This window comes from Leguminivora glycinivorella, chromosome 20 (genome assembly GCF_023078275.1).
Source record: "Leguminivora glycinivorella isolate SPB_JAAS2020 chromosome 20, LegGlyc_1.1, whole genome shotgun sequence".
Classification (NCBI taxonomy): domain Eukaryota; kingdom Metazoa; phylum Arthropoda; class Insecta; order Lepidoptera; family Tortricidae; genus Leguminivora; species Leguminivora glycinivorella.
In genome coordinates, this window is record NC_062990.1 from 7,690,550 (window position 1) to 7,707,837 (window position 17,288).

At 36.8% G+C, this 17,288-nt stretch overlaps 1 protein-coding gene across 1 annotated transcript in view; it reads left to right on the top strand.

Moving 5' to 3' along the window:
- LOC125237003 (B-cell receptor CD22-like) overlaps positions 1–17,288 on the top strand; it is a 440,892-nt gene that overhangs the window by 325,698 nt on the left and 97,906 nt on the right. The gene's annotated exons all lie outside the window — the stretch shown is intronic.

Here is a 17,288-nt window from a genome sequence, read left to right on the forward strand (position 1 = left end):
TCGCCCCCCGCATAAAAGAAAGATTAACCTAGTATTTAAAATAAGTTGGGTTAGCGTTTTCTTGTGACCTTTCATTGCAAACAAAGGGGGGCTCGGGGGGCGAAGCCCCCGCATGAAAGAAAGATCAACGTTGTATTTAAAATAAGTTGGTTTAGGGTTTTCTTGTGATCCTTAAGAGTAAAGAAAAGGGGGGCTCGGGGCGCGAAGCCCCCTGCATGAAAGAAAGATCAACGTAGTATTTAAGATAAGTTGGGTTAGCGTTTTCTTGTGACCTTTAAGAGTAAACAAAGGGGGGCTCGGGGGGCTTCGCCCCCCGCATAAAAGAAAGATTAACCTAGTATTTAAAATAAGTTGGGTTAGCGTTTTCTTGTGACCTTTCATTGCAAACAAAGGGGGGCTCGGGGGGCGAAGCCCCCCGCATAAAAGAAAGATCAACGTTGTATTTAAAATAAGTTGGGTTAAGGTTTCTTGTGATCCTTAAGAGTAAAGAAAAGGCCCCCGCATGAAAGAAAGATCAACGTAGTATTTAGAATAAGTTGGGTTAGCGTTTTCTTGTGACCTTTAAGAGCAAACAAAGGGGGGCTCGGGGGGCGAAGCCCCCTGCATGAAAGAAAGAACAACGTAGTATTTAAAATAAATTGGGTTAGGGTTTTCTTGTGATCCTTAAGAGTAACGAAAAGGGGGGCTCGGGGGGCGAAGCCCCCAGCATAAAAGAAAGATTAACGTAGTATTTAAAATAAGTTGGGTTAGCGTTTTCTTGTGACCTTTAAGAGCAAACAAAGGGGGGCTTGGGGGGCGAAGCACCCCGCATGAAAGAAAGATCAACGTTGTATTTTAAATAAGTTGGTTTAGGGTTTTCTTGTGACCCTTAAGAGTAACGAAAAGGGGGGCTCGGGGGGCGAAGCCCCCGCATAAAAGAAAGATCAACGTAGTATTTAAAATAAGTTGGGTTAGGGTTTTCTTGTGACCTTTAAGAGCAAACAAAGGGGGGCTCGGGGGCCGAAGCCCCCCGCATGAAAGAAAGATCAACGTAGTATTTAAAATAAGTTGGGTTAGCGTTTTCTTGTGACCTTTAAGAGCAAACAAAGGGGGGCTCGGGGGGCGAAGCCCCCGCATGAAAGAAAGAACAACGTAGTATTTAAAATAAGTTGGGTTAGGGTTTTCTTGTGATCCTTAAGAGTAAAGAAAAGGGGGGCTCGGGGCGCGAAGCCCCCTGCATGAAAGAAAGATCAACGTAGTATTCAAGATAAGTTGGGTTAGCGTTTTCTTGTGACCTTTAAGAGTAAACAAAGGGGGGCTCGGGGGGCTTTGCCCCCCGCATAAAAGAAAGATTAACCTAGTATTTAAAATAAGTTGGGTTAGCGTTTTCTTGTGACCTTTCATTGCAAACAAAGGGGGGCTCGGGGGGCGAAGCCCCCCGCATAAAAGAAAGATCAACGTTGTATTTAAAATAAGTTGGGTTAAGGTTTCTTGTGATCCTTAAGAGTAAAGAAAAGGCCCCCGCATGAAAGAAAGATCAACGTAGTATTTAGAATAAGTTGGGTTAGCGTTTTCTTGTGACCTTTAAGAGCAAACAAAGGGGGGCTCGGGGGGCGAAGCCCCCTGCATGAAAGAAAGAACAACGTAGTATTTAAAATAAGTTGGGTTAGGGTTTTCTTGTGATCCTTAAGAGTAACGAAAAGGGGGGCTCGGGGGGCGAAGCCCCCAGCATAAAAGAAAGATTAACGTAGTATTTAAAATAAGTTGGGTTAGCGTTTTCTTGTGACCTTTAAGAGCAAACAAAGGGGGGCTTGGGGGGCGAAGCACCCCGCATGAAAGAAAGATCAACGTTGTATTTTAAATAAGTTGGTTTAGGGTTTTCTTGTGACCCTTAAGAGTAACGAAAAGGGGGCTCGGGGGCGAAGCCCCCGCATAAAAGAAAGATCAACGTAGTATTTAAAATAAGTTGGGTTAGGGTTTTCTTGTGACCATTAAGAGCAAACAAAGGGGGCTCGGGGCCGAAGCCCCCGCATGAAAGAAAGATCAACGTAGTATTTAAAATAAGTTGGGTTAGCGTTTTCTTGTGACCTTTAAGAGCAAACAAAGGGGGCTCGGGGGCCGAAGCCCCCCGCATGAAAGAAAGATCAACGTAGTATTTAAAATAAGTTGGGTTAGCGTTTTCTTGTGACCTTTAAGAGCAAACAAAGGGGGGCTCGGGGGGCGAAGCCCCCGCATGAAAGAAAGAACAACGTAGTATTTAAAATAAGTTGGGTTAGGGTTTTCTTGTGATCCTTAAGAGTAACGAAAAGGGGGGCTCGGGGGGCGAAGCCCCCAGCATAAAAGAAAGATTAACGTAGTATTTAAAATAAGTTGGGTTAGCGTTTTCTTGTGACCTTTGAGAGCAAACAAAGGGGGGCTTGGGGGGCGAAGCCCCCGCATGAAAGAAAGATCAACGTTGTATTTTAAATAAGTTGGTTTAGGGTTTTCTTGTGACCCTTAAGAGTAACGAAAAGGGGGGCTCGGGGGGCGAAGCCCCCGCATAAAAGAAAGATCAACGTAGTATTTAAAATAAGTTGGGTTAGGGTTTTCTTGTGACCTTTAAGAGCAAACAAAGGGGGGCTCGGCGCCCCCCGCATGAAAGAAAGATCAACGTAGTATTTAAGATAAGTTTGGTTAGTGTTTTCTTGTGACCTTTAAGAGCAAACAAAGGGGGGCTCGGGGGGCGAAGCCCCCGCATAAAAGAAAGATAAACGTTGTATTTAAAATAAGTTGGGTTAGGGTTTTCTTGTTACCCTTAAGAGTAACGAAAAGGGGGGCTCGGGGGGCAAAGCCCCCCGCATAAAAGAAAGATTAACGTAGTATTTAAAATAAGTTGGGTTAGCGTTTTCTTGTGACCTTTCAGAGCAAACAAAGGGGGGCTCGGGGGCAAAGCCCCCGCATAAAAGAAAGATCAACGTTGTATTTAAAATAAGTTGGGTAATGGTTTTCCTGTGACCCTTAAGTGCAAATAAAGGGGGCTCGGCAAAAAAGAAATACTTAAATTTTGTTTGAATTAGTTGAAATGTGACAATATTTTCTAATCGAGTCAAACAAAATCCCACTAGCTGAGAGCTTCAAAACAATGTATGGCGAAAGTATGTCTCTCTAATGTCTTCAAAAAGTCCGCGATGGCACATGTCTATATTGTCTATCTTTTACGGATAACTTACTAGGTATAAACATTTTTATGATAATACCGTAATAAGAAGGTAGCCGCTAGTTATTATTAAGTAGCAATTAGCAATAAGTACACGTTAAGCCACAAATGGCATGTAAAATCCGCCTACTTGAAATAATTTTATGTATAAATGTTAAAAGGTATTTATTTCATTATTAATGACTAAAAAGTATAAAATAAATTAATAGTTTAAAAACACTATAAAACACGCTTTTATAAATGCACGTAAAAGCCAAAAATAAATTATGGATCGTTCAAGTTGTCTCTATTTGTGAGCTGAAGTTTAAAAACTATGTGCTTTTAATTATAATATTTGATTGTAAAAGCGTGGGGCGCTGGAACAGGAAAGACTTTCTTGTAAACAAATACTAATTCGAACTTCCTGGCGAATGAAGTTGCATAAGAACATAACGTTTACATATGCCGCCTAAGGGTTACCAAAGAGAACCAAAGATATCTCGTCCACGAACAAGAACTCTGCATCCTGTCACTGTAGACACTTTCCCCTTTTGTACTTTGATTACCGGAAAAAGCGGCGTTCTAAGTGTCGGTGACTGTCGACTCTCCTCGCTACTAGCGCATATTTTGTCTGAGTTCGACAAACTGGTACCTACTTTGAACACTGACTTTTAATTGATTTGACTGTTTAATGTAGAACCTACTAGTCATGCTGCAACTCCAGTTAGCGCGTCAATCTGTGTAACCTCCTTCCCGTAACATAGCATAATTTGATTTATCAGCAAGTTATACTTATATATTCTGTGGTTATACAAAAAGTCTTTCCTGTTCCAGCGCCCCACGCTTTTACAATCAAATATTATAATTAAAAGCACATAGTTTTTAAACTTCAGCTCACAAATAGAGACAACTTGAACGATCCATAATTTATTTTTGGCTTTTACGTGCATTTATAAAAGCGTGTTTTATAGTGTTTTTTAAACTATTAATTTATTTTTACATATTTAGATACTTATTAATCGATTCTTACTTAGAATAGAAGAAAGGTAAATAGTCATAGGGCTTACGGCGAAATTCTGGTCAAAAGCTGCACTTTATGCAGAAAGCAAGCCACTTTGCACAGTGATACTAGGGACCAATATAAACGTTTTCATCCGAGGAAACACGATTTTCATCCACTAGAATTCAAGATGGCGGACATTTTCCAAAATGGCGGCCGCATATTTTTAAAAATTTGTAGAATCGTAACGGCTGCACCGATTTTGATGGTTGGAGTGTCTATCGCATTGTATTGAAGTGTTCATTATTATAAAAAATATAAAATTATAAAAAAATTAAGATGGCGGCCGAATAATAAGAAAAATATAAAAATTTCAAACTTTTTTTTTCATTCTCGTGCAATTTACCAATAAATTTTATATGATATGGTCACATTTTTATGTATTTAAATTGAACCTGATAATATTATCTACATAATAAAATAAAAATCATGAAAATCCGTTGAGTAGTTTTTGAACTATACTCATTTGAAATGGAGCGCGCGGATTTGAAAGACGTTTTCGCACGTGATGTAAACAATTTTGGAATCATAACGGCTGCACCGATTTTAATGGTTGGGGTAGCTATCAGTTTGTATTAAAACATTTATTTATACAAAAATTAAAATCATTTAAAAAATAAAGATGGCGGCCGAATAATAAAAAAAATATGAAATTTTCAATTTTTTTTATTCTCACGAAATTTACAAATAGTTTTTCTACCATATGGTCACATTTCTATTTATTTAAATTAAATCTGATATTAACTTCTACAAAATAAAACAAAAAAACATTAAAATCCGTTCAGTAGTTTTTGAACTATACGCATTGAAAATGAAGCGCGCGGGTTTGAAAGACGTCTTTGCACTTGATATGTGATGCATCGTATCATTTGGTACCGCTATACACGCAAGACTGATTATTTATTTTGGTCACAACTTACTATATTACTATTCAGAATCAATGTTTTTAGTATTTATATACATTATTAGTTTTTTATTCCGAGTTTAGGTATATTTAGACAACCCCGTAAACTTGACCATCACATAATTTTTATTTTAATACGTAAAAGAACTTAAATGCACATAACATAACATTTGTATTAATAGCAATTGTCCTTTCCGAGGACTCCAGAGATAATTTTCGACAACTCCTGTAGGCCAAACCGCCAAATTAATAAGTCTGCGGTAGCTGAACATCTGCTACAGTCGGGACCAAACCACTGGATCGAGCTCCATAGTCCCAAAATTCTATCAACGGAACGTCTGTTCTACAGCAGAAAAGTACGTGAAGCGATTGAAATTAGGAAGCATCGAAATTTCAACCAAAATGAGGGACAGGGAATTTCTTCTTCGTGGAATCCAGTGATTAGCAAATGTAAGCGTGAAAAAACACCGAGGGACACACCGGCTGATGTCGTGAGTGTTGTGTGTCTAGGCAAAGTGACAACCCTAGCGCAAAAGTGAATAATCAAGAACAAGTGCGGGTAGTTCGAGAAACTCGCGCGGCTAGAAGATGTTGATGCAATTCCTCGCCAGTCTACCCGTGACCACGAACATAATGTGATGTTCGAAACGTCGGCCCTAATATAAATGTAAGTGTTTACGCGATTAAGTCCCGTTTTGTTCTAAAATTATAACTCCTGTAGGGGCTACGGAAACATTATTAATACAAAACATATTTTTTGCTTCTCGTCTAGGTTATACTGAAAGATAAAAGAGATACAAAATAATATCAAACAAGGAAATAATGATAACATTATTAATACATTGCATTATTTGCATTGCGCCGCGCAGGGTAGACCCACAACACGTACAGCGTATTGTTTCGCAGCCTTTTTCACAACCGCAATTGTCCAAGTATACATATTCATACCATATCTCCCTGTTTTCAGACCACTGCAGTACCCAACTATCATTTGATTGTACGTCTTCCAACCCCAGGATGATGGCATAGGCACAGAAGTAATATCCAGAATATGGGGCGTTGTTATACGACACGGAGTGCTGCCGATGTTGGTTAGGTACTAATTTATTTTCGGTAGTACTTAAACAGTTTCTTGCTCACCAAGTTGAACTGGAGTGAACTTTTCAAGCATGGCGATTATTCCTCCAGGAAGAGTTTGTAGTTACTGCGATGTTTCTATCAAAGCTGGTATAACTTAACTTAACGTATCAGACGTAAAAGCGTAAAAACCACGAATAGCAGTAGTACCTTATACTCCGGTAGGTTATTCTCATTTGAAGTCTTAAGAAAATATACTAGATAAGAATTGGAAATTTCCCAATATAATTAGCTCCATAGATCACATGCTTAAATGCCAAATTGGGACCGTTCTTAACACATATTTTAGTGAGCAAGCATGGACTCAGGCCTGTTTACCGGTATGGTTTGGCGGCTGAGGCACTCGTAAAGTGTCGTTTTGCCGTCATTCCTGCCTCCATTTACATCACGTCCGATCTCGCACGTAACGCCCTGAAAGCCTCCACGGCTACAAACTGCGAGATAAACTCAACGAAGGGCATGGGACACTCTAGCATCCGTTACCACCCTGAACTCACTCGAGGTCTCACATGAGGCAAATACCTTTCGAGGCTCTAAGCTAGGTCCAACCAAACCCGAATCTGGCCACTGACTTTACGTCTATCCTTCACCCGAAGACTCCAGTGGTTTTTATTTAAATACCAAGACATCTGTATCGGAAGATGTGATGATACGCGTGAGTCCCTGTTCCGCCATATCTTTTGGGCGAGGTACAATGAGGCTATCAGCTTCTTCCGGTTACGTTCCTATGGTTTACCCTGAAATAGCAGAGCAAATGTTTTCTGAGGAAGTAAATTGTTTAGAAAAAAAAATCACCACACTTATAACATCAACAGGCTATAGTTTCTGGAAAAAGTATTGTTGGTTGTCATGCTGAACAGTGTATTCCTGGAGGAATAATGGCCATGCTTGAAAACTTGATCCGCAGACTCAACATTTATCGATTAACTTGGTGCGCTTGGAACTGTTTCCAACCAAAATTAATAACCAGCATCCCACCAACATCGCCAGCACTACAAAAACATACGCTCCTTGTCGCAGAAAACAAGTTATTTTATACATAGATATTTCTGAAGCCCCTAAGTTGTCGAAAATTATCTCTGGAGTCCTCGGAAAGGACAATTTTATTGCTATTAATACAAATGTTATGTTATGTGCATTTAAGTTCTTTTACGTATTAAAATACAAATTATGTGATGGTCAAGTTTACGGGGTTATCTAAATATACCTAAACTCGGAATAAAAAACTAATAATGTATATAAATACTAAAAACATTGATTCTGAATAGTAATATAGTAAGTTGTGACCAAAATAAATAATCAGTCTTGCGTGTATAGCGGTACCAAATGATACGATGCATCACATATCAAGTGCAAAGACGTCTTTCAAACCCGCGCGCTTCATTTTCAATGCGTATAGTTCAAAAACTACTGAACGGATTTTAATGTTTTTTTGTTTTATTTTGCAGATGTTAATATTAGATTTTATTTAAAAAAATAAAAATGTGACCATATGGTAGAAAAACTGTTTGTAAATTTCGTGAAAATAAAAAAAAATGAAAATTTTATATTTTTTTTATTATTCGGCCGCCATCTTTATTTTTTAAATGATTTTAATTTTTATATGAATAAATGTTTTAATACAAACTGATAGCTACCCCAACCATTAAAATCGGTGCAGCCGTTATGATTCCAAAATTGTTTACATCACGTGCGAAAACGTCTTTCAAATCCGCGCGCTCCATTTCAAATGAGTATAGTTCAAAAACTACTCAATGGATTTTCATGATTTTTATTTTATTATGTAGATAATATTATCAGGTTTAATTTAAATACATAAAAATGTAACCATATCATAGAAAATTTATTAGTAAATTGCACGAGAATGAAAAAAAATAGTTTGAAATTTTCATATTTTTCTTATTATTCGGCCGCCATCTTAATTTTTTATGACTTTAATTTTTTATATTAATTAACGCTTCAATACGATGCGATAGACACCTCAACCATCAAAATCGGTGCAGCCGTTACGATTCTATAATTTTTTAAAAATATGCGGCCGCCATTTTGGAAAATGTCCGCCATCTTGAATTCTAGTGGATGAAAATCGTGTTTCCTCGGATGAAATCATTTATATTGGTCCCTAGTATCACTGTGCAAAGTGGCTTGCTTTCTGCATAAAATGCAGTTTTTTTTATTAAATACCGTAAAATTTTTATATAAAAAAGTTTTAATTTCCCTATGACTAAGTAACCGTAAGTAACATAGTCTCTCTTTCTAGCGTCTCGCGAGCGTAGCGTCGGGCCAACTGTATGGAAAAAGACGCCGCGTCGCGTCGGCGCGGCTTAGCCATACAGTTGGCCCGACGCTACGATCGCGAGACGGTAGATGTGGGAGGGTCCTTATTCGTATAAATATCTGATCGGGTCGCTTAAAAATATTTGTTTCCTTATAAAAATCTAAATTACACTCTCACTCGCATAATTATCTATCCATTGTTAAAGCAAATATATATCTTACGGGCTAGAAATCATTAATATGTAATTAAAGTGCAATAACAAACCCTACCTTAGTTGCCTTAGAGCGGTAAATTGTATGAGGTGATTTGACATCTCACGAAACACGTGCATTGTCATTGCATATGTCTGTCTCATCTGTTCTTAAACTATGACAACTAAACTTATTACAGTTATTACAAATCTGATATCAGAAGCCTTTTTACAAGCTTTTATTCAACTTGCCTTGTTAGTTTGTGTCAAAACGTAGAAGCTAAATTTGACCCACTTTCCGGTTTCCGATTGAGCTGAAATTTTGCACACATATGTAAATCATGTGACAATACAATATTATGGTATCATGGAGGTGATCTGATGATGGAGCAGAAAGGTGGTCAGAGGAACTCTGTTATGAAACGTCGTATCCCCATTGAGTAAGGGGTTTTTAGAAACATCTCGGAGAGCAATAGATGATTGTTGAAAGAAAGGTACAGTCGGCTAAGGTAAAGCTTGTGCCAAAAATGAAATTTTTGCAAAAAAAAATTATTATAAATTGGGAGGTGTAATTTTTTATTATCTCTGCATTTCATTGAGAAGAAAAACCGGCCAAGAGCGCGTCGGGTCACGGTCAGTGTAGGGTTCCGTAGTTCCAGGGAAAATAATATATTTAGGGGCATGAAAATGTCTGTCAAAGTTGGCATTTAAATTTATTGTATTATTTACTCATTTTAACTTTATTTTTGTGTGAAATTTTGCTCAGAATTTGTTCGTTATCCTTTTGAATGTAGTGTATACCTACACTTCTAAAGTTTATGTTCCATACATACTTACTACAATTTTCTTTTCATTGACAGACGATTTCAATTTCAATTTTCAATTTCAATTTGATGGATAAATATCCGCGGCCTGAGGGGTGAATAGGATCAGGAATGGGGGAATCGGGTCGCAAAGGGGTGAATAGGTTTACGAAGGGGGTGATTAGGGTCGGAAGAGGGGTGAATTGGGATGTGTGGTCAATGGTTGTCAAATTGTATAAAAGATATATAACTTACCTAAAGTGATGTTTTTATGAATGACCTCTCTGTATATGGACGCAATTTATACGTCAATGTATTGCTTCGTAGTTAGACTAGATACAAGAAATCAACATTTAGAAATGTTAATTACACTTCTGTCAACCTCCACGTTTCACCCATGATTGCTATAATATAAATGGATTACTTTAAAATAAAAATCATAAGTATGAAACTATACAACTAGGGAAGAAATAAAATTATTTTATTGAATAATTTTTGATTTGTTCTTTTTCAAGTTTATATTTAATAATAAATTCTCAATTCGCTCAAAGGTTGAAAGAGACACCTTATAGGGATAAGTTCGCCTTTGTACACCATAACTATACTGTATTTATATGTCCTAACTTGTCTTATGTACAATAAAATGTTTACGTCCATACATACATAAATTGAAATAGATATCATACACGAAAGAAAAAACGACAAGGCCTACTGATGGCCGAGCCGGGAATCGAACCCGGGTCTTCAGCTTACGCAGCTAACGTCATTACCACTAGGCCACCCGCCCGCCGTGTGGTACCCAACGAAATTTCTCTAGTGTATGTTATCTCTGATAGGCACATTTTGACCACCTCGTATATGAATCTTATAAGGCCCATTTGCACCAACCACTTAACTCAGGGTTAGTGGGCTGTCAACTGTCAAATTCCATGTAAAATAGTGGGTTAACCCTCAGGTTAATCCTCCATCTTCGTTGGTGCAAGTGGCACTTAGAGGATTGCGGTATAGCGAGAGACATGGCGGGTTCGATTCCCGGCTCAGCCACCAGGGGGCCTTGTCGTTCTTACTTTCGTGCGTGATATCTATTTCAATGTATAAGCATGAAAACGGTTATGACTTTATTTTCAAATAAGTAATTTTTACTGATAAACTTTTTTTGGCATTTAATTTTGTAAGGTATGCTCCCAGCCGAAGATCAGCGCTGATGAAGAGGCACCAAAGAAAACACGTCCGTTCCATACAAGATTTATTAGCAGAGAGCGAAAATATAAACCTACCCACAATCAGTCGGTGCCTATAATTACTAAACTACCCACATATGTCACAAATTTATTTCAAAAAAACTTAATGTCATTATCAGTTTGCCGTTAATATTTGTGGGGTTTGAAATTGGACCAGAAGTGATATTAAAAATAAACTATACATTTATAACCTTTTGAATTTTGGAAGTCGGTTAAAAAATCTGGCCAAATGAGAATCTTTTTTCGCACAATTGTAAAACTAAATTATCTTTACTAGTTACCTCTAAAATACTAAATGAAATGACATCTATTGCGACTTAAGTAGTTTGCATAAATTAGTAACCCAATTCACCTACAGACGGCGCTGCACTTCGGTCTACTTAGTACATCGTTTTCTGAAGATTTTGGGTTCATGGGGTCGGAACGGGTATGAACTACCGTCATTTGTGCTGAATAGGACCAAAACCGACTTTTGAACGTCGATAGCACTTTTTTTATATGTTCCATGCTAATTTTTTACACAAAAAATCTTCCAGCGGTGTGAACTTCGGTTTGTCTTTGAAAATATGTAGTTTTATTTAGTAATTTTCGCTCACCCTAACGTTGGGGTGAATAGGGAAAAGTGCTAGGGTTGACCCTTTTGGACTATGAACAAAACCTGACTAACTAATATGTTATGAGTAGTCGGTTATGTATTAATAAAATAAATTTATCGAAATCTACACATATTATAACAAACCAACCTTTATAAATGGTGCTCTGACGCAGTGAACAAGTAAGTATGGTCGTGGGCAGTGCGGATAACGTGTTAAAATATAAGCATAGTTTGCTGCTATTTTTCATGTATTAAATAACTTCTAAACTAACGTAGTGGTATTATTGTAAGGATTGAGTTTTGTATCATAAAGTCAAACTAGGCATTTATTACTAACTAGCTTTTACCCGCGGCTTCGCCCGCGTAATAAAAGTATTCATTAAGATTTTCATTTGGATCCGTAGGTTTCTCTGTAGGTATATTTATCTGCGATTATTTCGATTGCACATAATACTTTTGCTTGCAATGATTGTAGAAATATTACACATCGACCACAGCGTAGGTAATTCTATATACGCTGGGGAAACCTTTATAAACATCCCACATAGCCCGTATTTCGACACTATGATCGGTGGGTAAAAAGTACTTTTTTCTATTATCCCTTACAATTTTTTACATTTTGCTTATACTTATCGCAAACGTAATCTTCAAGCAAGCAAACAACGATCGTCTTAGAGCACATTGATTGTAAGAGACCGCCGACCGATCATCGCTATCGCTATCGCTGTCGCTATCGCTATCGCTGTCGCTATCGCTATCGCTATCCCTATCGCTATCCCTATCGCTATCCCTATCCCTATCCCTTATCAAGATAACACTTTAAGTTCTCGCGCTTTGTACACATATTTAAAGTCACATACAGGTCGAACGCGATTAATTAACATTATTTTTACCTTTTTTCCCAACGTTTCGGCCAGGTTGCACTGGCCGTGGTCGCGGAAGACTGACGTCCCAGCAAAATGTCACCGGAGATGTAAACAACACAAATTTAATTTATATAAATGTTCGGGGTAGACAAATAAATATAATCTACCCGCTTTTAGTTAATGTTTATTTCCCACCGCACGACACAAAAAAAAGGTAAAAATAATGTTAATTAATAGCGTTCGACCTTATCAAGATGTTTAATGATTTCTTATCAAGTGCTAAAATATAAAGTTTCATGGTTTTATCTTTTAAAATTAAGAAATCCCATACAAACTTTCAACCTCTTTTTCAACCCCTTCATCCCTTTTTTTCGAAATAAAAAGTAGCCTATGTTCTGTCTCAGGGTCTAAAGATTGTCTGTTCCAAATTTCATCAAAATCGGTTGCGTGGTTTAAGCGGGAAAGCGTAACAGACAGACAGACAGAGTTACTTTCGCATTTATAATATTAGTATGGATGGATGGATGATTTACTCTGTGGGGTGCCTTTGATCACTTGCATGGGGTAACATTGACCATAATGACACATAATTGATTATTGTCTGATTATGTCACGGTACTTGTTGAGTTGAGGCAGATAATTTGATCTCTTCGTGTGATAAATATTGAAACAATTGCAAATAAAGTTGGTTTTTCGAAGAATTTTTAGGTAATTTTTATTTTTGATCAAAGTAACCCCAAAATAGCGTTAAAGAGTTGTAATATTTGACTGTGCGAACCGTTTTTTTATCTTTTCTTGAGATAAAATACTTTAAACATTAAATAAATGTCATATACAAAGAAAAAGTGACCAAGGCCTCCAAGTGTTTCTTGTTCATTGTCATTTATTTAATGTTTATAGTATAATAGTAGTGTTACTACTTAAAAATACAAATTAAAATATTTTCAAATGAGAATAATTTAATTTGTTCTAAGATAAAATACTTTTGCAAGGGGTTACATTCGATTACCATTAAAAAAAAAACATAGGGTATCAAAGTAACCCCAATGTCAGTTTAAGTTTGATCTTATAGTTTTTTTTTTCTGCGTACATTATTTTGTTACTTTTCTAGATTTTTAACAGGAAAAGACTAAAAAAGTTGATGGTCCCATTTTTTTCTTTCTTTACATTTAATGGATAAAAATACCCATTAAATGTAGAAGCTAACTATAGCTACCCATTACATGTAGAAGCTAGAGAAGTTTAAATTCCCAAATTGGTCAATGTAACCCCAGTTTACGGTAGACACCGTGAATCTATTCTAAAATTATCTATTCTAATAATTATCTATTCTAATAATTATCTTTTTATTTGAAAGAAAAATCGTTACGATACTAAAATATGCAATCTAAGATAAAAATGCTTTTCATATATAGTTACAAACTTAGTTCAGAATTTTTTATCGTACAACTTTTATTAAATTGGTCTACCTATCAAGTTCAAAATAATTTTCCTAGAAAGTCTTTATAAAGTCCTGCTTTTGAGATTTTTTCATATTTGAGAAAACAGCCCTTATTGCCTGAAATACGGCAGTGATATTGACATTGACATTTGCTTTTTCGTATTTTGACTGCACTGTTGTATTTTTTGCCATGCTAATTTGAACCTTATCTCTGAGCGATGTTTTTTAATTTTCAGTCACGTCACAGATGTTAATGTCATAACATCTAGGTATTTAGCCATTTAAAAGAAACTACAAGGGACTTTACAGACGTGGCGACTGCAACTGGTACAGGGCCTAAGCTATAATTTAAAATTATATTGTGATTTTTATATGTTTTTTTGTGTTTTATTTATTACCAAGTATGAGTTTCAACATTTTCAACTCAAGAAACTGAAATTTAGAGAAGAGACTCGGAAATTGGGTAAGATAAAGAGTCTGATGCAGATGGCGATGGCGGTATTGGGATAAGATAAGATATGCGTCGATATTCCCTGTCTTTCTTTGTGTCTCTGACTTGACTGCTGCTAGCTGTACTCTATTCATTAGGTTTTTATTTTATACACATACTTTATTTTGTATCAAACTAAATGATAAAAAACCTAACGACCAAAAAGAATAAAGAAAATATCTGATAGTCTTTAATACAACCCGCATATACGTAATGCACAGCACAGGCCTCTGAAGACCTGCAGGGCAATCATAGTCGCGCGATAAATGATAAAACATCGGACCGTCCCTATTACACTTACAAATAGTGCGATAGGGCTGAATGTTTTATCATTTATCACGCGACCATAAATGTCTGCCTGGAGGTATCGGCCTTCACACACGACTTTGAATAATGTTTGCGGGGATAGGCAGGCTGACGATTTTTAATCTAAGTATAGAAAAGTAACGCAAAATGAAGTGCAAAGTAATTTGAAATACACCTAGATAAACAATCAACTGAGTAAGGAACGTTATCTACATATTTAGGTAAATTGTCACAAAAAGTCACATGAGACATGAACAGAGAAGGAAAGCTAGATGATGCGTATTTTTTCTCTGTCTTCTTGTATGCTACCTTTTTTACAGTTTAATTTCTCAAAGGAGGTCAGTAGTTGACTACAAACTCAAAATAACACTCTTGAAAAAAATTAAGGGTCACTGACCTTTCACAGTAAATTGAGGTAGTGTGAGTGAAGGGTGTTTGTGTGTGTAATGGGGTAATTTGACAGATTCTGAAAATTCTCCCTGCTCTACCCCCTCTTAAGTCCGCCATTTGTACCTACTTTTTTCCATTGTGCAATTAAATAAATAAATAAATTTGTAGTCATTTTCATCATCATTTATTAATAATAGGTCATTATTTTCGTATTTAACACAAAGCGATATACCGGGTGGTTCTGTTGATGAACCTAATTGTATGTCGAATTTAACAGAAAACAAAAAAAAACACGTATATGTTTTTGCTTCATATTTATTACCTCACTCACAAACGTCACATGCCAATGTAAACACAGCATTACAAGAAAACAGTATTAAGGGGGATAGTGACAAATTTATTTAAGTTAAAGTAAATCGTATCGCTGATATAAATGGACGTCGTTCCCCTTAACGAGGATTGACTGCTCGCGGCAACTTTATGTTCTCGAATAAATATTGCGGTGAAATGTAAGCATTGGGTTTTTGTGTTGGTAAAGGTGGTTTCACAGGGTTTTTTTGGACGAAACAAATGCATTGTAATTTAATGTAATAAAATTGTAATTTTAGTAAGATAACTTGTTTTAGGCCGCAGCTTCGCTTACGTTAAATTCGAAATTTACGTTAAAATCGACGGAAGACCAGCGCTGACCCTTGGGTTAGCATTTTATGCTGAGTCGGGACCATTTCGTGGTAACTTATATGTTTAATTTCTTTTATTTGCTGTTTCTGTTTTTTTACTTGTGTATTTTGTAGTTATCACGAATAAATAATTGATTGATTGATTGATTGAAAATTGCGGAGTGCTGCATACAAACTCCCATCCCACATTTAAGAGAAATGGGGGGTTAGAAATAGACAAAAAGTAGCATTGGTCACTCTCCAACCCTTCAACTATCTCCACTTAAAAATCACGACAAATCGTCGCTCCTTTTGCCGTGAAAGATGGACAGACACACACACACAAACACTTTCAAATTTTGTAATATTATAATGGATTTGAAGGTGTAGAACCTACAAACCAGAACTAAGTTGGAAGCTTACTGTTGTCAAATAAAGATTGTGGTAAAATGTAACATGGTTTTTGTGTCGGTAAAGGTGGTTTCACAGGGTTTGTTTTTGGAAGAAACAAATGCATTGTAATTTAATGTAATAATATTGTAATTTTGTAAGGATGTGACGATAGTCACGGATAACGTATACCTAGTACAACGATTTCGCATAGACGCAACTGGTCTCGTTAGGTATCTTCAAATGGCCGAAGGCCAAATAAATAAATAAATATTGGGGGACACCTTACACAGATCAACTTAGCCCCAAACTAAGCAAAGCTTGTACTATGGGTGCTAAGCGACGATATAGATACTTAAATAGATAAATACATACTTATATACATAGAAAACATCCATGACTCAGGAACAAAATATCTGTGCTCATCACACAAATAAATGCCCTTACCGGGATTGCACAAAATAGGAGCCCCGCGTACTCCGTCGATATCGCTTTAAATTTAAGATAAAACGGAAAAAATGTTGGACTTTTTGCGGTTTAGACCAATTTCTACTAACCCCTTGACTTGACAGAAATTTTGATGTACATAATTAGTACCTATATAATTTTAGAGAAGTATTATCAGAAATAGAAATAAATTCATACTAATATTATAAATGGGAAAGTGTGTGTGTCTGTTTATTTGTCCGTCTTCGACGGCAAAACGAAGCAACGAATTGACGTGATTTTTTAGGTGGAGGTAGTTGAAGGAATGGAGAGTGACATAGACTGCTTTTTGTCTCTTTCTAACGCGAGCGAAGCCGCGGGCAGAAGCTAGTATATTATAATTTCAAAATGAATAATGCACCTTTAAAACCTTCTTATTTATGACCCGCTAAGTGGATACAGAGTGAAGTTTTAAAGGTTCAGTTTTAAGAGATAATTGAGTTATCCCAAGTTTTATGGTTATTAGTTATTAATAATGAGTGGTTATTGCGGTAGCCGATTCGTTAATTATAAAGTTTGAGACTTGGTAGGTGAGGTTTTATATACAGAAAAGCAAAACTTTATTAACCTGGCCACACTCAAGATTCAACTCCTTAATTATAAAAGTCTTCACTTCAGCCACACCTCGGGCAATGGTGATGATCAAATATACGAAAGAGGCGCGTTCCTACGCATACAGTCTAAGCTCGAGTAGATGAACGCGTTCCATGCTTGTATGAGTGAGATAGGACTGGTCACCTGGTCGCGTTCGTGACAGTCGGTAACTGTGAAGTAACCGAGAGCGGGTGGGCGGCACTTTCAGCGGGGAGCGGCAGTGGCCGTACTGTATGATAGTACTCTTTATTACATTGTGCTTTAGCCGACCAGTGTGCGTAGCCGAATTCACAAATTCTCACGA